The sequence below is a fragment of the Schistocerca nitens genome, chromosome 9, assembly GCF_023898315.1.
Source record: "Schistocerca nitens isolate TAMUIC-IGC-003100 chromosome 9, iqSchNite1.1, whole genome shotgun sequence".
Lineage (NCBI taxonomy): Eukaryota > Metazoa > Arthropoda > Insecta > Orthoptera > Acrididae > Schistocerca > Schistocerca nitens.
In genome coordinates, this window is record NC_064622.1 from 377,314,610 (window position 1) to 377,333,790 (window position 19,181).

Sequence of the window (19,181 nt, forward strand, 5' to 3'; positions counted from 1 at the left end):
TCCTGTGGAACCACTGGAAATCAACGAACCCGCGACACAGAATGCCATCATGGTACTAAGCGATCAGACTATCTTCTTTTACCCTTTTCGTTAAATTACGTTCTCGTTACAAATGTTAGATTTACATAATTCATCCTGCTTTTCATAAGTTATTAAACGTATTTTCCCCCTGTTTCAATTAATGTAATTACTTCCAAATGACAAAAGTGTAATGTTCGCATTTGTAAACACTACGCTTAATTTTTGTATCTACTATACAAATAACATTTGTTTATGTCGCATGTCGTTTCTATATTGTTGCGAAATTCGTTGTCACCTGGAGATCGCCAAAAAAGGCGTTTCATCACCGAATATCTATAACTTTCCTGAACTGTTCTCATTTAATATTAACAGTACGTTGTTTGAACTAAAGGGCAGCTCTACCTGAGTATCACAAAAATTTCTTCACTGCCATTAGATAAAACGTATACCAAAGTGTTAGTAGCTGTAGACTGAATAACTAAATGGGCGAAAAAAGACTCCTCGCAGACTGAATTATTTACAGTTAAGAAAACATGCATATTGGATGTGAAGTTCAGCTTCAGCCACTGTCTGCTACACTTTGTGATTGCAACAGTGCACGCAATGGATCTTAGCAGGACCATTCCTTTTGCGCAGTTTGTATGATCTTCAACTCTAGAGCTCACGCGGATGATTGCAGTGAAATCACTCCGGTTTACTCGATGTCAACCGTACGATCAATTTACGACACATTCCGTGAGTATTATCTGATGATAGTACAACACATTGCAATAAATTTGATGTTACATGCCAAACGAAGGGGAATTTTATTAATCTCTATTCATGTCATATCACAGAAAGGAATTTCAACAGAAATGGAACTGCACAAAAAAATTAGAAGTAAGGTTTGCTTTCGAAACAAAATTACATTCGGATTCAGTGCGAATTTATAAAAGCATGTTTTCTAGGATACGTATAGCGGTGTATGTACTAAAGCAGATTATAGTGTTGAATATACCAAATTTAAGTGTGTACCTAATTGAGTGTGTTTCGTAAATGAGGAAATCTGGGAATGAGAATTATTTTATGCCCACTTTTACAGTGAACTAGAGTCTCTCAGTGCTTTGTTTCTCGTGGACGTGTTATTTAGGAAGTAAAGAGAGGAAATAATCAAATACGGGGACATAAAAAGTAACTAAGGAGACGCGTTAGGCCTAAGGAAATATGGCAATATCCTGATTGGCGCCTACGCTGCGGTACTTTGAAGAAACTCATCTCGTCTTGGATTCTGTGACGCTGAACAAGAACCTCGGGAATACAGATTGCCGACACTGTCGACTTGTTCCGTGTGAGTCACGTTACGTTTGAGTCATAAGCGGAATGAGCGGCGGATGCCTCAAGGCATAAGATGAGGCGTATGTTCAGTTTACGGCATTAACTCCTAACAGAACAATTTGCAGTCTTAATTCCATGGCAGGTTACACAAATGCTGCACACACGACAGTGCTTCTGACTTGGGGTTTTGCGGGTGGAAGACCAAAAGTTGGAATACAAACGTAACCTGAATGGTTTCCAACCTGGAAAACATATTGAGGACCGTAAATATTTTACGGAGTACGATACATTTGTTTATTTAGCAGTAGGGGTACGGTGACGATAACTACTAGAGTTTCATTGCCAAAATGTGTGGCGATATATAGCAATGGACTATGATCGTCTTGCTCGGACTAGAAGCTCCTGTTCCCACTTCCTAGTGTTTGCGACTTAAATTTGTGCTTCTAAAGCCCTGCTTTCTGAAAAACACAATGCTTTTCCTTTTCTTTGTTTCTCATCCAATCACTTTTCGATACTGAAGAGATACTTTAGTGAGACTCGCTCTATTTCTGTAAACTACTATACAAAACACCCGGCTGATTTTTCGAGATTAATCCTAAACGGCATAACTCTAGCATCCTTGTTAATCTGTTGTGATTGCTCAACTGTGTTAATTTTTTAAAAAAGTGTGTTTGAGTGTTTGGCCTGATTCTGTACGTTATATGTCGTCTGCAAATGAGCCCGACGGGTTTACGGCATTAGATGTATCTTAATTAAGTTTTCGGTTGTACTGTACATTTTGTTGTTTCCTCGTTGGCTGTAATTGCACTCATATTCCTACACCTTTCGCATTTCAGCCGGTATCAACAAGTATCCATACTCGAAAACCAATTCAGGAATACTGCCGTTTCCAGGCTTAGTGTCTCTTTTTCCGGACGTGTCCGAAAGAACAGACCTGGCTGTTAACGACTCCTTGCCTCACATATCAGTAGTTTTGTTCCGATGAGTGATTCTGAGGAAGTAGGCTAATAATTTTTCGAGACATCTGTGTATATAATCGTCTAGAGACGTATGTATAAAATATTTTTACAGTGCTGGTATGTAGGTACATAATGAAAGTGTTTATTTTCTTGTATTTCGAATGTGAAAGTATGCATCATATTTTCTAATTATATTTTTAAGAAATGCCTTGATACATTACATTCGTGCAGAAGCAGAGCTTTTAGGGGTTTCTCTCGCTCACATGCTATTGGATATGAAGTTCTGGCACAAGTGCAAGACATACCAGTTGTTTCTCCCTTCCATTGTAATGCGTTATCGTGCCTATTTACAATTTGTACAGAAACCAGATGGCAGTTATAAGAGTCGAGGGACACGAAAGGGAAGCAGTGGTTGGGAAGGGAGTAAGACAGGGTTGTAGCCTCTCCCCGATGTTATTCAATCTGTATATTGAGCAAGCAGTGAAGGAAACAAAAGAAAAATTCGGAGTAGGTATTAAAATCCATGGAGAAGAAATAAAAACTTTGAGGTTCGCCGATGACATTGTAATTCTGTCAGAGACAGCAAAGGACTTGGAAGAGCAGTTGAACGGAATGGATGGTGTCTTGAAGGGAGGATATAAGATGAACATCAACAAAAGCAAAACGAGGATAATGGAATGTAGTCGAAGTAAGTCGGGTGATGTTGAGGGTATTAGATTAGGAAATGAGACACTTAAAGTAGTAAAGGAGTTTTGCTATTTGGGGAGCAAAATAACCGATGATGGTCGAAGTAGAGAGGATATAAAATGTAGACTGGCAATGGCAAGGAAAGCGTTTCTGAAGAAGAGAAATTTGTTAACATCGAGTATAGATTTAAGTGTCAGGAAGTCTTTTCTGAAAGTATTTGTATGGAGTGTAGCCATGTATGGAAGTGAAACATGGACGATAAATAGTTTGGACAAGAAGAGAATAGAAGCTTTCGAAATGTGGTGCTACAGAAGAATGCTGAAGATTAGATGGGTAGATCACATAACTAATGAGGAGGTACTGAATCGGATTGGGGAGAAGAGGAGTTTGTGGCACAACTTGACCAGAAGAAGGGATCGGTTGGTAGGACATGTTCTGAGGCATCAAGGGATCACCAATTTAGTATTGGAGGGCAGCGTGGAGGGTAAAAATCGTAGGGGGAGACCAAGAGATGCATACACTAAGCAGATTCAGAAGGATGTAGGTTGCAGTAGGTACTGGGAGATGAAGAAGCTTGCACAGGATAGAGTAGCATGGAGAGCTGCATCAAACCAGTCTCAGGACTGAAGACCACAACAACAACAACAACAACATCGTGCCTCATGTTTGATACGTTCCCCTATGATAACTATGATTAACATGGAAATTTCATAGATCTGTAAAATGCAGCGTCACCATATACATCAGTCCCAACACAATCGCGTTTTTTATATACGGACACAATGAGTGGCCTTCTGGCTATTGACCGGTGTTTTTCCCGCCAGCCCTTGGTCTCGGCCATCCATGACCATCTCGCTGATCTTCAGCGTGCTGCTGTTTCTGTTGACTTCCTTTGGGTCCCTGGCCATTTGGGTATCCCAGGTAATGAGCTTGCTGATCGTTTGGTAGGGGGAGCGGTCACTTGTCCCCCGTTCTCTGTAACCCCTCCTGCAGTGGATTTACGGCTTCACATCAAATTCCACTTCGCACAATCAAGGACCAATTCTTGGGTGGCTACCTCCCTGTCCAATAAATTTTGTGCGATTAAAGTGACACCATTCCCGTGGAGTTCTTCCTTCCGCCTCTCTCGAAAGGCCTCAACCACCCTATGTCGTCTCCGCATCGGCCATACCAGGCTGACCCATGGTTTTCTTTTGCGTAATGAGCCACGCCGACTTTGTGTTTGTGGAGCCTTCCAGTCAGTAGCCAACATTTTGGTGGAATGCCCCCTTCTTTTGGCTCTGCGTACTAAGTACAGACTTCCCCGCATTTTACCTTTATGTTGGCTGACGATTCCCGGATAGTAGAACTGGTTCTCAGTTTCCTCGGGGAAAGTGGTTTTTATTCTCTGTTTTAATGTTTTCAATCTCACTCTGGTGTTGAGACAGGTCGGTGAGGGTTGGGGTGTCTCCCACTGTAAGCTGTGTTTGGAGATTCCCGACTCCCCTCTGTGGCCAAAATCCTCTTTTCTTTCCCTTTTACTCTGTTTTTATCTCTTTTTTGAACTGGTTAGTCTCCTCTTTCCATACGCACTTCTACATTCTAGTGGTTGAACATTTTTAAATAGCGGGTGGTCTTTCCTCTACTGCTTCAGATGTGGGATATTTCCTGCCTCTAGCATTGCCTTGGGGGTTGCTTTCTTGCTGACTTCCCTCAACTTGTTTTTACCATTGACGACACAACTGCACTTTTACGTTTTTTACCATTTCCATTTTATCGTTCTGACTTTTGAGATATCAAACTGTCTGAATGGAGCACATTTGAAACAAGGGACTGATGACCTTGCTGTTTGGTCCCTTCAACCAACCAACCATATACCTCACACGTTTCACATGTACAAATAGGACTCTGTTTACCGTATGGCCTTTAGATGACGCCATCGCTGAGAGTCCTCAAGCGTCTTGGAAACAGTAAAAGACGCGTCACACTTAGGGTCTAAATGCGACGGGCTTATGACTGTTGTAATATCTCTGCCGCCTAACGTTCTGCATCGAAGTTCCTGTTGACGTGAGATTGATCTGAGGTTTGTTTGATTCAAGTAACTTCCACAGGCTGAACGCTGTTAGAACTACTTACATTTTGACGCTTCTAGTAATATATAAAATAGGTTTCTCGGGATTATTGTCTGATTTCTTATCTCCATCAAAACTCTCCAGCTCTGCCGGGCGGTTCGGAAACTCAATATTACAATCCACGGACACAGTAACATAGGATTCGCACCCTCATGCACTAGTCTATCAACACTAAGAGTCGCCGACCTCGTGCCAGCGTCATCTGCATGCCACTCACGTATACGATGTTTAAAAATGTTAATAATAATCAAAGAGTTACAGTTTTCTAAAGCAGTCTATTGTCTTTATCGTCAGAATCGGTTCAGGGATAGAACTGTGAAAATATAAGAGTTAATTTAGCAATTAATAATCTGGTATTAGCATGGAAATATGGATCAAACAAGTTGAGAGTAAAATAAGTATTGAATTGTTTACGTTGACTCATATTTTGTAGAATATATCAATAAATAAAAGCGAATCACGAACATGATGAAGTTAAAAACCGAAAGAGTAAATATCTTTTTCCTGGAGTCAATATTTTTCCTTAATTTGCATAGCACTCCTCAAATCAATAAATATCCTGTACCAACCACTTTGGGAATTGTCCTATGTTCTTCAGCAGGGTTCAAGCTACGTTAGACCAGATTTCATGGATATAGCTTCAGCGCTTTAGTCGTGGAAACATAAGACGGTTATTACCTCATTTACAATATTACTATGCAAGTATCGATTGGCATGAATTAAACACGATGAAGATTGTGGAAGCATTGTATTGAAGGTGTTATCCTTGGTTGTGCTCGCGTTTCAGTACTATGAAACGAAATGACATAATTACGGCTTGGTTGGCCGGAAGGCTCCACTTGAGATATTCGGGAGCTTGGTGCAAGTCTTTCTATCTGACGCCACTTCGATGACCTGCTCGTCGATAATAATAACATGAAGGTGAGTACAACGCACATATCAAATGCGAGCAGAAAAGGAACCAACCTAGGATGACATCGATCTTGGGAATGCTTGATTCTGAATGGGCACCACTAACCGCACGACTACGAGCTGCTCACGGAAGTTGTAACGAACCAAAGAAATGGCAAGAGACGCACGACATTCAGCGTCTGAAGTGTGACGAGTTTTTGACTGACATTAGTATGGACGTATGGATTAAACGCCTAGAGAATTATATTAACATTGTATTCATTATGGTGCATCGTGTCATGAAGATCACATCAAACAATAAAAGCATTTATACAAATATGATAAAGTTCAAAAGTCAAAGAGTAAATTGGTATTTCAAAGAGCTATTATTGTCCCATATTTCATGTTATATTATTCAAGTCAATAAATACGTTGCTCTGTACACATTAAAAAGTAGCCTTCGTTGTTCTCAGCGTTAAAGGTATCTCCATACCAAATTTTATGTAACTCCGTTCAGTGGTTTATTTGTGACTGCGTAACCGACAGTTACTTTCCCATTAATAATATTAGTATTATCAAGGCTACGACAGCCAATGCTCTTGCCACTGCGGATGCAGAGCAGGCTCGAACTGTTACAGGAATCGGCGAAATGCCGCTAGCAGTGAGGATAATGGGCAACGAGCACTACATTAGTAATGTGTGGATAAGTTGAGAATTCGGTTCTGGCGGGAATTTTGCCACGATAGACTGTGCAGTTGTGATCGCGACTGTGCCTGGATAGCTTAGAGGTGGGAGCATGCGCGAAATAAACGGGATATCCGGCCTAAGGTCCCGGCTCAGCTCAAAATTTCATCTTGCCCCAATTATTCAAATCAATGTCTACTCGCAGCGAGTGTCTGTTATCTTCATTGAGAGGTATTAATGTTACTGTCGTTTCTCCCTTGCTCATGGTATCCCCGAGTCCAGTCTCCCTCTCTCCCTACCTCCCTCCCTCCCTCCTCCTGACGCACACACGCACACACGCACAAAAGCGCGCGCGCACACACACACACACACACACACACACACACACACAGAGGGAAACAGACAGAGAGAGAGAAAGAGAGAGAGAGAGAGGAGAGAGGAGAGTATCATTCGTGTTATACGTGTTTTCCTACACCTACTGCACCACAAAATTTCGCACTAACTTCTCAAAATTGCAGCTTAAGATGCATTAAAGCAGACCAATCCGTAGAAAACCACCTTTAAAACCAAAATAGTTGCGAGTGAGCAAACACAAAAAAAAATTTCAAAATTACACATGTTGCAGCTTATTAAACTCAAATAGAAACCCATCCAAAAGTTTTCTGTTGTATTTCACAAAAACGGAAACGATCTCCATTCAAGATGCCACATAGGCATCGAAACATGTGCAGCTACAGAATGAAGAAAGCAAGAAGACCTTGTTTTGCAGAAGACGGAGCTTCTAAAGCCTCAAAACTATGCATTATATTTCCAAGCACGTCATGAATGTTATAAATGTCTATTGCATGAATTATGCAAAGACACATACCGACCATTGTTGCGTACAGAAGGTGCTAGCCTTGTTTCTGGGAACTACTAACGGTACGAAAATTTCTAAGCTATTGGAGCCAAGAGCACAATTTTTCAAATTCTGTTCTCATTAGTAATGAAATAGACTTTCTGTGGGGGTGGTGGGTTGGCTGGGGGCGGGGGACGGGTAAGGGGGTGGGAGGATACAGCCATTTTCTGTGGTGTACACACATGGGTAGAAGTAAACTGGCACAATGTTAAAACGGCGGCCAATCATTTGTTTACAGTGTAAAAAAAAACTAGAATCTCCATGTTTCGACGGTCAAGCATTCATCCTCAAGAGACAGTAAGGTGACAAGTCATAGGATAGCGAATGCACACACATTGATGGCGGCAGGATTGGCTAAACAAGACATAGAAGGGCACTGGTTTGGCGAATACGTTATTTGTACTCCGTTATTCATTTTGAGAGATTTCCGACATGATTATGGCCGAACGTCGGCTATTAAGACTCTGAATGTGGCATGTCAGTTGGAAGTAGGCTCATGGAACATTCCATTTTGGAAATCGTTAGAAAGTTCACTTTTCCGGGTCTCGTGTCAAGAGTGTGCCGAGAATAGCAAATTGTAGGTTTTAACTCTCACCGCGGCCGATGGTCTGCACTTAACGACTGAGAGCAACGGCGTAATATCCACTACGGCCAGAACCAAGACACTTTCATTTGGATTGGTTCGTCAACAAGAGAAACCAGCTAATTTGGGGGACAGAGAATCTGCATTCCGCGATCGAGAAGTCTCTTCACCCTCAACGGGTGACTATGTGGTATCCAATGTCCACTCGAATAATCTGTCCGATATTCGTTGATGGCTCGGTGACTACGAAATGGTAAGTGAATGTTTTGGAAGACGATTTCAGCCCCTCTTATCATAAGTTACGCTGATTTCGACAAGGTGTGGTTCATTCAAAACGGAGCTCGACTCCATCGAAGCATTAGTGATGTCCTGGTCCTGGAAGAGCCTTTAGGGGCCGCATTCTGGCCATGGGGTACCCAGTGGCCACAAGCATGGGTCTCAATTGGCCCCCATATTCTCCAGATCTCAACACTCGCAACTCCTTTGTGGGACTATATTAAAGACAAGGTGTACACCAATACCCCAAAACCATTGGGGAGCTGAAAACAGCCAGTCAGGAGATCGTCGACAGTATCGATGTTCAGACACTTCATACGGTCATGCTGAATTTAGTTACTCGTCAGCGCCACATCATCGCCATATGATGGCAGGCGTATCGAACATGTCATAACCTAAATCTGAATACCTGTAATGAGGTTTACATGTTGAATAAAGTGTGTGTACGCTGTAGTTTGTTACTAATTTTTTCTTATTGTTCATTAACCGTCATCCTGTGCATATGATGGAAAATAAATTTGAGGATATGATAAATGACAACCAATTTGGCTTTCGGAAAGTTAAGGACACCCGAAACGCAGTTCTTACTTTTCGAGTGACTAAAGGAAATTCAAGGCATTTTTTTAGTATTCATGGACCTGTAAAAAACGTGAAACAACGTAAGATGAAGCTAGTTGTCCGAAATTCTGAGAAAAATAGGAGTAGGGTACAGGGAGAGAAAGGTAATATCCACTACGGCCAGAACCAAGACAGAACAATAATAGTCGAAGATCAAGACCGTGATTCTCGAATTAAAAAGAGGAAAAGACAGGATTGGTGTGTTTCCCACCTATTGTTCGATCAGTATATCGAAGAAGCCGCGACGGAAAAAAAATTACTCAAGAGTGCGATTACAATACGGAGTGGATGGATATCGATGATAAGATTCACCGAAGACATAGTTATCAGCAGTGAAAGTGGAGAGGAATTACAAGACGAGTAGAATGTGATGATCCGTCTAATATTTACAAAATATGAATTGACAGTAAATCGAGAAAACGTGAAAGTATGAGAAGTAGGAGAAATGAGATTAGCGATAGACCTAACATCATAACTGGGAACCACAAGCTCGGCGAAGTTAAGTTATTCTGCTTCCTTGAAAGCAAAATAACACATGTCGACGTAGTAAAGAGAAATTAAAAAGGCAATTAGCACTGACAGAGAGCTCTGTGCAAGAGAAGTCTGCTAGAGTCCAACATACACCTTAGCCTGCGAAAGAAATTTCAGAGAATGTACGTTCTGAGCACATCATTTTATTGTAGTGAATAATGCACAATGGGAAAACCAAGAAAGGAGAGAATTGAAGGCTTTGTCTTGTGGTGCTGTGATAGGATATTGAAAATAATGTGGGTAGATAAGGAATGAGGATGTTCTCCTCAGAATCGGCGAAGAAAGAGGCATATAGACCACGCTAACAAGGAGAAGGGCCAGGATGGTAGGACATGTGTTAAGACATCTGGGAATATCCTCCACTGTACTACAGGGAATACATTCAATTAATAATAAAGAAAAAAGGATTGAAGTGCTTCTCTGAGAGGAAGGGAGTGGCACAACAGAGAAATTCGTGGTGGGCCACATGGAAGCAGCAGAAGACTAGATAATCTAAGGAATAAAAAATTCCTTTGTCAAATTTTTTTAATATACAGAGTGATATATTCACTAATCTATTACTCTGAAATTTATTATATCGTCATCCTCATAATCACGGCCATGGCGCAGTGGATACACCGGTTCCCGTGAGATCACCGAAGTTAAGCGCTGTCGGGCGTGGTCTGCACTTGGATGAGTGACCATCCAGGCCACCATGCGCTGTTGCCATTTTTCGGTGTTCACTCAGCCTCGTGATGCCAATTGAGGAGCTACTCGACACAACAGTAGCGGCTTCAGTCAAGAATACCTTCATAACGACCGGGAGAGCGGAATGCTGACCCCACGGCTCTCCTATCCGCATCCTCCACTGAGAATGACACGGCGGTCGAATGGTCCCGGTAGGCCACTTGTGGCCTGAAGACGGAGTGAGCGTCATCCTCATAATCATCACAACTATATCGCATTCAGTATTACGTAAAGTTGTCCTCAGGACTTTTTCATCAATTACGATATTCATCTGTATGGGTGAAGTATTAAAGTCTTACGTCATCTTCCAGCTTCTATTACATCATCCTGCTCTTTCCCTGTGTCCTGTATTTCAGCAATGATCTTTCACGATACACCTACCATTCATTCACATTTCTAATCGTCCACCTAAATCATTTTCATCTACATTGCAGTTATGATTACCCGTTCCACTCTCGTCTTGTATTTGAGCCATTAATTTTCTTTGTTTGACCCAGTAATTCCCAACATACATCACTCTGTAGCTCAGGTTTGATTAGTTACCACATCCATGCCTCAGTTTCATGTCTTAAAACCAGCAGTAATGAAAGACTTCAAGCTTTCGCTTTCAAATAGACGTGGAACTTACATCTGAATATTTTATTTCCTTAATTACAAGCACTCTAGGCCATTTCCATTTCTCTTTTTACTTCTTTTGTTACGCATTGAGTGATGGTAGTCAGCAGTAGTCAAAACTTATCACCAATAAACTGTTTGCCACTTTTCTCCGGATAAGAATTCTAAGAGTATTCTCTGCCTCCACGAAGAAAGAGCACTGAAAATAGATTCTGACGGAAGTTTGGTGCTGTGTATCTATTACTACTATGTAAAGATTACATTCCATTTGCTACAACTTGCAAGTATGAAACTTTATGTAATGAAGTCGAAGTGACTAACTGAATGAACTAGTTGTGTAACTTTTGTTCTGTATTCGCTGACATCAAACAGAACATAAAAAAGTGTACGAACTCAGAATAACCGATATCCTTCAGTCTACTGAAGGCAATCGTACACAATATCTTAAATTTACTACTGATAATAAATTGTAAAATACTTTCATACAAAGTATGAAGAAAGAATACAAACAGAAAACCTTTGTTTACATGAATAGTGGTATGAATTGCCCGCAAACCATTTCTGACAACTGTTATGAAGCTTCAAGGACGATTTGGATTAATTCTTTGGTGTATGTAGAATTATTGCTGTCGCACAACTTCCGACGTACGTAAAATACTGCACACAACAAGAAACAGGCGTACTGCGGAGGTACGGTTGCCACCCCTACTTCAGACCTAATTACTAGTAACAAGCCTTAGAGAGTAGATGTATCATGTTCACAGGCGATCCCATCCACGTTATCGTGTGCCTACCAATCTATCCGTTGGCTTAAACTGCGAATGGGGAGCATGTTTATCCAAGGATTTGTGAATTACTGCGTTAATATACCGCTTAGCAGTCAACCATTCCTTCAGTCGAAGTCTCGGAGAGCTCGGCGATCCACATGTAGGAGAATCGTTCCTCAATACGGCGCTGCCTATTTTCTTCCTTAACCTCCTCCAGCATGTGCATGTGCTCGTCTTTAATGAGCTGGTGGTCGACGGCGTTAATAGTTAATTCCGCTTGTTTTCTTTTTTAAGCTACGCATACTGAGGAGCTCCCTGTGTGTTGGAAATCTGACTTCACTTCATTTCCACCTTTTTGGCGTTGGAGTCGTTTTCTATTCACGACTTCGCTTTTTGCACATAAATGAACATTGTAAGCATACCCACAACTGTGTTCCCAAATTCGTATATTGTAAGCATACCCACAACTGTGTTCCCAAATTCGTATGAAAGCATGATGTTAATTCGTTGCTGTATTTCAGTGTGGCTGGTTTGTCAGAAACCACAGCCTCCAACTGCCTCTAGCTCGACCCGCAATTTTTTGACACATTCCTAGATGTATTGTTTTCCAGTTTAAATTACTTCCTAGACATCGGAATGTCCTTTCAAATTTTTGATAAATCTTCACCGCAGAGGTAGTTAATTTACTGTTTGATATCGAATAATCTCTCTTCGTAGTACTGTCCGTATTTTCTTCATGTATGAAAAGCTTACTTCATATTTATATTTTACCTCTTTGTCTTTCATCAGGTTGGATATTGCTGCTGGTAAACCTTTCGGGATGTGAGGCCGTGGTCCAAGAATCTCTTCTGTTCCTGACGTTTCGTCCAGGACTGCACTGGACATCGTCAGAGACGTTCCTCCGCTGAGTCTTACCGACTGACCGGTCACACGTCCGAGAGGAAAATAATAAATACTGTAGGAACTGAAGAGTTTCTTGGACCACGAACTCACGCCCGAAAGGTTTCCCAGGAGCTATGTCATCCGGTCGTGAAAGCCTTCATTCTATGTTCCGAAATTGTTTCCACCTCTTCCGATCTTGCCGCGAATCTTTCAATATCAATGTTGACTATTATTACGTGCAAAGTACTCTACCCTCCATAATACGTTTTCCTCGTTGATGACTCCTCCAGTGATCCTTCAGTCGCTAGTTCGCTATTCCTCACTGGCATCTCCCACTAACTGGCAGGATCGTCTGGTAATTCAGCAGACTTGTTATCCCACTGGTTCATTTTTAGCACTTTCTCAATTCATACTTCATGTGTCAAACCAGCTCACATTTCACATTTCTTATTGTTTCGGACGTGAAATATCAGTATCTTCCAGAAGAGTTCTTTGGACTAAGAAAGTTTTATTCGCCAGTAACAATGGGTTTCTGATGTATTCCTTGCTTTGCCCACTCTTTGCAAACTTGCCTCGTTCCTAGGTATCGTTGCTTAACATTCAGAAACGCTTTACTCCCCGCTATAACACTCTAAAATCACCTTCATCTTGAAAATGTCTTAAATGTTTTGCAAGTGTCAATTGAGGCGTTTCGTTCACCAACAAGTGTACAGTGAGGAGGAATTTTCTCTCGTCCATTATGAGCTTTGAAACCACGTCAGAGGTTAACATATCGCTTGCGTTGTATTGACATTTAAACCTACAATTAGATAGTGATTTGGCTAAATGAGAACAAACCACAGGAGACGTTTCCTGAGAGAGTAAGGAGCAAAATCGTTCTTTGGACATATGTATGTGAATTCGTTGCGAAGAAGGTATACCTAGTTCTAGAGACGTAATTGGTCCCGGGATCAGTACCAGGCAGGTTACCCGCCGGCGTTCTCCCTGACAACTACTAATGTCAGTATCACTTAAAACGCAGGCTTACCTCCTCAACGTCGTTTCTACCCCTTGTTCATCGGACAGGCCACCACGGTGCTGGGAGTTTTGTACACACGAGGCTAACTTCACATAGGGCGGTATCGTCAATCTGCGAAACACCTCCTGTGGGCTGCGGAGAATTCCTATGCTACCGTGACAGCAAACCATAAGCAGCGTTTCAGCCTCAATGTATGGGCAGAGATTGTTAGCGATCGCCTCATGGGTTCGCTAATCCTTCCATGACGCCTTATAGGCGGAATATGTCAGCACTTTCTACCTCCCCTGCTGGAAGACGTGCCTTGTTGTGGTGGAACTAAGTGTGATGTGACTACTACAGGATGGTGCTCTAGCTCACCGCCCTCTTGAGTGTGGAGCTTAAACACTAGTAGAGGCAGAACATTTCCACTTCTCTGTGTGTTGTCATGTATGTTTTGAATCATTGAAACGTATACTATAAAAATATCGTTTGCCTCCGTCTCGAACGGGGTGTACCTCCCTTGGAATACGTTTCGGACCTTATGTACATGTGACCCTTTGTGCTCCTTTCCCTTTCAGGTATGGTTTCCTTCAGTTTGTTCCCATTCAGCCAAATCACGCTTCCTTTCAACCAGCAAGCTTTCTAGTCACAGAAGGCTCATTTCATGGTAGGTGCTTACAGGTACTTCATATTAATGGTTCATTTCAATGTTCTGCACCTACAACTTCAGGAATCACATAATTCATGGAGGTTTATTCCGTCTTTGCAACTAAATGAAAGATAGTTTTCTTCCACACACGTTTCAGTTCTTCTATTTGTAAGACCTTCAGCGACTTATAATACCTGTTTGTTTCATGTACATAAAAATACGTTATAGAGTAGCTACAAATATGTCACTACATTGCGTTTTTCTAGTTATTCTCTTGTTATTCTACACTACTGGCAATTTAAATTGCTACACCAAGAAGAAATGCAGAGGTAAATGTGGTCGCAAAAATATCGAAAGCCGGCCGTGTGGTGTATGTAAATATATCAGCAGGACGACACGAATGGATTAACAACAAAAGAAATTAGTAAACAATTTTGATACCCAACATCGCATTCAGCACTACTTATTGCTGGTGACATGTTTCAGTATTTCAACTAATACATATCGCTACTTCCAATCCGTAATTGCGTGAAATGTCAACGTAACTAATTGTAAGTAACTCCCAACGAAAATTTGACCTCACGAAACCTTTGTTGCAAAAGTTGCTTCTAAACTGTAAAAAAAAAAAAAAAGAATAACAAGGGATAATTTAATGTAGTAATATTTCTGTAAGTAATGTAGAACGCCAATACGAGAAGAGAACGTGTATGGTAAAAAAATTATTGTATTTCATTTAGTTGCAGAGATGGAATACAGTTCTATGAGTTGCAAAAGTTGCTTCTAAACTGTAAAAAAAAAAGAATAACAAGGGATAATTTAATGTAGTAATATTTCTGTAAGTAATGTAGAACGCAAATACGAGAAGAGAACGTGTATGGTAAAAAAATTATTGTATTTCATTTAGTTGCAGAGATGGAATACAGTTCTATGAATTTTGAAGCAACTATGGAATGACGGATAAAATGACGAAATACGTAGTACGTAAGTAAGGAACTATCTATTTAACCACTGCAACGATGCCACCGAGCTGATATAACACACGAAATGCCATCAGAAGAAAACGGTTCAGGTAAAGGAAAAACTAAGAGTTTTAATAAAGAATTTTGAAGCAACTAGTTTCAATATCAAGACGAAGCATCCTATGGTATAGAAATGGAATTTTTTTATGTTCGAATGTCATCTTGATGAACTTCACTGCATTTAGCTGCTTTCAAATATAAGTACTCGTCTCAACGTGAGTCTTGAACATCTTACAGCTTTCTCGGAAGCAGAAGTAAGCTTTCTGCGCTTAGCGTCCCGTCTTGGTGGTTTGAGCTGTCTCCCGTTGATAACCTTACATCTCCTGCGGGGCCGCTCGGCGCTGCGGGGGTGGAACGCCGTCTCGGTGTAAGCAATCGTGTCCGCCGCTGCGTCGACAAAGCCCGGCTTAGCACGCCAGGCGCTTAAGCAACTGTACACAATCCACAAGACGCTGCGGCAAAGCCAGCAAAGGACAAAGCCGCCCACGATCTGAGCCAGGAGTGCAGAACACGGGGACGGTGTGGGCGCATCGCAAGGAAACCACGAAGCCGTAGCGCTTGCTGTACCTGCCTTTTTTTGTTTTCGCCGGCTCTGACAAGTACACTGATGCATTTCCTTAATTGAAATTATCTGCATACATCTTCAGTCTTTAATTTGCCACTTACAGCGTGCCTGCAGCTTCCCTTATCGTTGTTGTTGCTATTGACTTCTGTCTAAAGACTATTTCGGTGCAGCTCAAACTCAAGCCTATGGTATGCAAGCGTCTTCACTTCTGCATAACTACTCCCATCTACAGCTATTTTAACTTGCTTACTGTAGTGAAGATTCAGCCGACTCCTAAGATAGCTCAACATTTTCCCTCCATTACCAAATTGATTATTCATGCATGGATGCGTTCTATAAAACTTACCCCTCTTTTAATCAAACTTGGTCATAAATTTCTCTCAAAATACATTATGTGTCTCCTCTTATGTTACAAGATCCAGAATTCCAATACTCACTTATCATCTACAGCAATAAATTTCAAATGTTTTTATTCTCCCCTTGTTGGAAATGGATATCGTCCACATTTAATTTATATACAAACCTACACTCCAGATTAACACCCACTGAGAAGTTTATACTCGATGTTAAAAACTTTGTTTCAGAAATACTTTTCTTACCATAGTTAGTATGAATTTTATATCGTCTCCACTTCGGACCTCACCGATTTATTTTCTTATCCAAACAGCAAAACTAATCTGCCGCATTTAGTGTCTTATTTGCATCTGTAAATTCATCAGCACGGTCTGAGCTATTTAAATTATATTCCATTCCGATTATTTTACTTTTATTGGTATTCATCTCGTTATCTCTTTTGAAGAAGCTATTCATTATGTTCTAGTAATACAGGAAGTCCTTCGCCGTCTGTGGCAGAATTACAGTCTTACCAGCAAACGTCAAAGTCTGCCGTTTCTAATCCCTAAACTATAATTCCCTTTCCTAATTCTGCTTAGCTTCTCTTACTACTTGATCAACGTAACATCGGGAACAAGCTTCGAACCTTTATTACGCCCTTTAACTACTGCTTATCTTTCATTTCCTTCGATTCTTACAACTGTAGTCTGGTTTCTGTTCAAGTTTTAGGCAATTTTTCGCTGTTTTTAATTTGCCTCTGCTCCTTTCAGAATTTGAGAGTGTATTCCACTGAGTACTGTAAAAAGCTTGCTCTAATGCTGTAACTGCTGTAAAAGTTACCTTCATTATTTTTTTCTTATTTTTTTGGTCTTCAGTCAAATATCTACCTTAAGCTGTAGAGTCAGTATCGTCTCCAATGCCCTGCATCCCTTGACGGGAGGAACTGATCACTCACCATTTTGGGCTCGACCAGCTTGTTCATTATTCTGTATACAATTCGTGACAGCATTTTGTAACAATAATACATGCACCTGTTGGCACTTACCTTTCGGAATTACTACATAGTCCTTTGAGTCACGTGGTGTGTGTATTGTGTGTGTATTAAACCGAGGACCTAGAAACGACGGAGAGGCTTCGCCTCACCGTAGCCGTGTTTCACAACCCCACAAGAGGCCACATCAGTCCACCCACCCCACCGCCGCCCCACATTGAACCCAGGGTTATTGTGCGGTTCGGCCTCCAGTGGACCCCCACGGGGATCGTCTCACACCAGACGATTATAACCCCAAATGTTTGTGTGGCAGAGTAATGATGGTGTACGCGAACGCGGAGACAGTGTTTCCGCATCAATCGCCGACATAGTGTGACTGAGGCGGAATAAGGGGAACTAGTCCACATTCACCGAGATAGATGGAAAACCGCCTTACAAACCATCCACAGGCTGGTCGGCACACAGGATCTCGACACTAATCCGCCGGGTGGATTCGTGCCGGGAAGCAGCGTGCTCGGGAAGCAGCGCGTTAGACCGCGTGGATAGCCGGGCGGGCACGAGTCATGAAGTACTTCAGCTGTCTCTTATACGTTGCATGCTACACAGAATAATTTTGTCATGGTACATTTTTCCAAGGATGTCAACAATTCTGAGAGAATGTTGTATATTTCACGGGCTCTCTTCCGAGTTGGGTCTGCGCCGTGTCAACGTCGTCTCGAACCCACCTCATCTTCTCCTGTATCCTCTCCCACCTCTATAGTACTGTCTTCAGCTTCTCTGCATATTCGTAATTGCAATTCAGATTATGTCAATCGGTCTCTCTGCAATAACATCCGATTCTACAGTCAACAAAGATACCTTATACTTAAAATACTGACAGATAATTTTAATACCACTAGGATTACCTAACTCAAACTTTGCGATTATTACTTTATGAAAAGGATGGCCTGATGAGATTCCAGAGGAAGTATTTTTGAATCAAATTTTTCTAATGAATCTATACTAGCATGTTCATAAACTTGAACATTTAGCAGCCGCTACAGGAAACAAGATCTGATACCTAAGCACAGCCACAAAATAAATTTTAAACACATTCTTCAATCTTGTCTCTAATCTTGTGAAATACCTGCGGTGGTGCTCTGATTCAGTCATATGTGCAAGAAGCATTTAGTATCTTGTTGAGTCACTCTAGTTTAGCAAATAGAATTTTAAAAGGAACGTAAGGTTTCACACACAGAATTACTACTTCATAATAATAATAATTAAATTCCTTTACAACTTTTCATAAGTATTCTTACACATCTACTTAACGAATGCGCACGTGGATTCCAGTTGCAATAACTTCACACGAAAGACGCTAGTAACTGCTCTTGGTTGCACTTACTGTGGGCTTTTTACAATTCCTGTTGCCGGCTTCTAGGGGTTGTAAAGGGGACTTAGTAGATAAGTAACCCACACATGGAACTGTGCCGTTTGGATACAATAGAAGTCTGAAGATTGGATCAATTTAAATTTTTTTTCTCGCAGTACGCACGCCGAGAAGTCTGTGCCGCCTTCTGTTCCCTGACGTACCGTACCCTCTGTTTACAATCACTGCATTAACGTTCTACTCACTCCATCGTCGAGCAGTAAGAACGACAGATAGGTTAGATAATTGTGGAAGACATATGTGAGGGGTACACAGAGATGTTGAAACTTTACTGTATTGCTGAACTTCGTGATAGAATTCCATAACGTATCTGTCGAGAAATTTTTCCGGATCACTTCAGTCCATAACACACGCACCTCGTGAACGTGGCGTCTGCGAATATCTCATTCGAACATAGGCTAAAAGGTGGATATGTCAAGGTGAATCTACTCCGCGGCCACCGTGATCGTAATGTGTAACTCCTGTTGACTTTTTCTTGTGTACGATATAAAGAGTCATGTGCAGGAGACATTTGTAGAGTCGAAAGAACATCCCAGTGCAGTAGTCGTGATGGCAGCAGAAATGGTTCAGCACACACCAGGGTTTGTAGACCGTCTGTATAAAAGCACGCGTCCGAGGTACACCTTGTACAACGA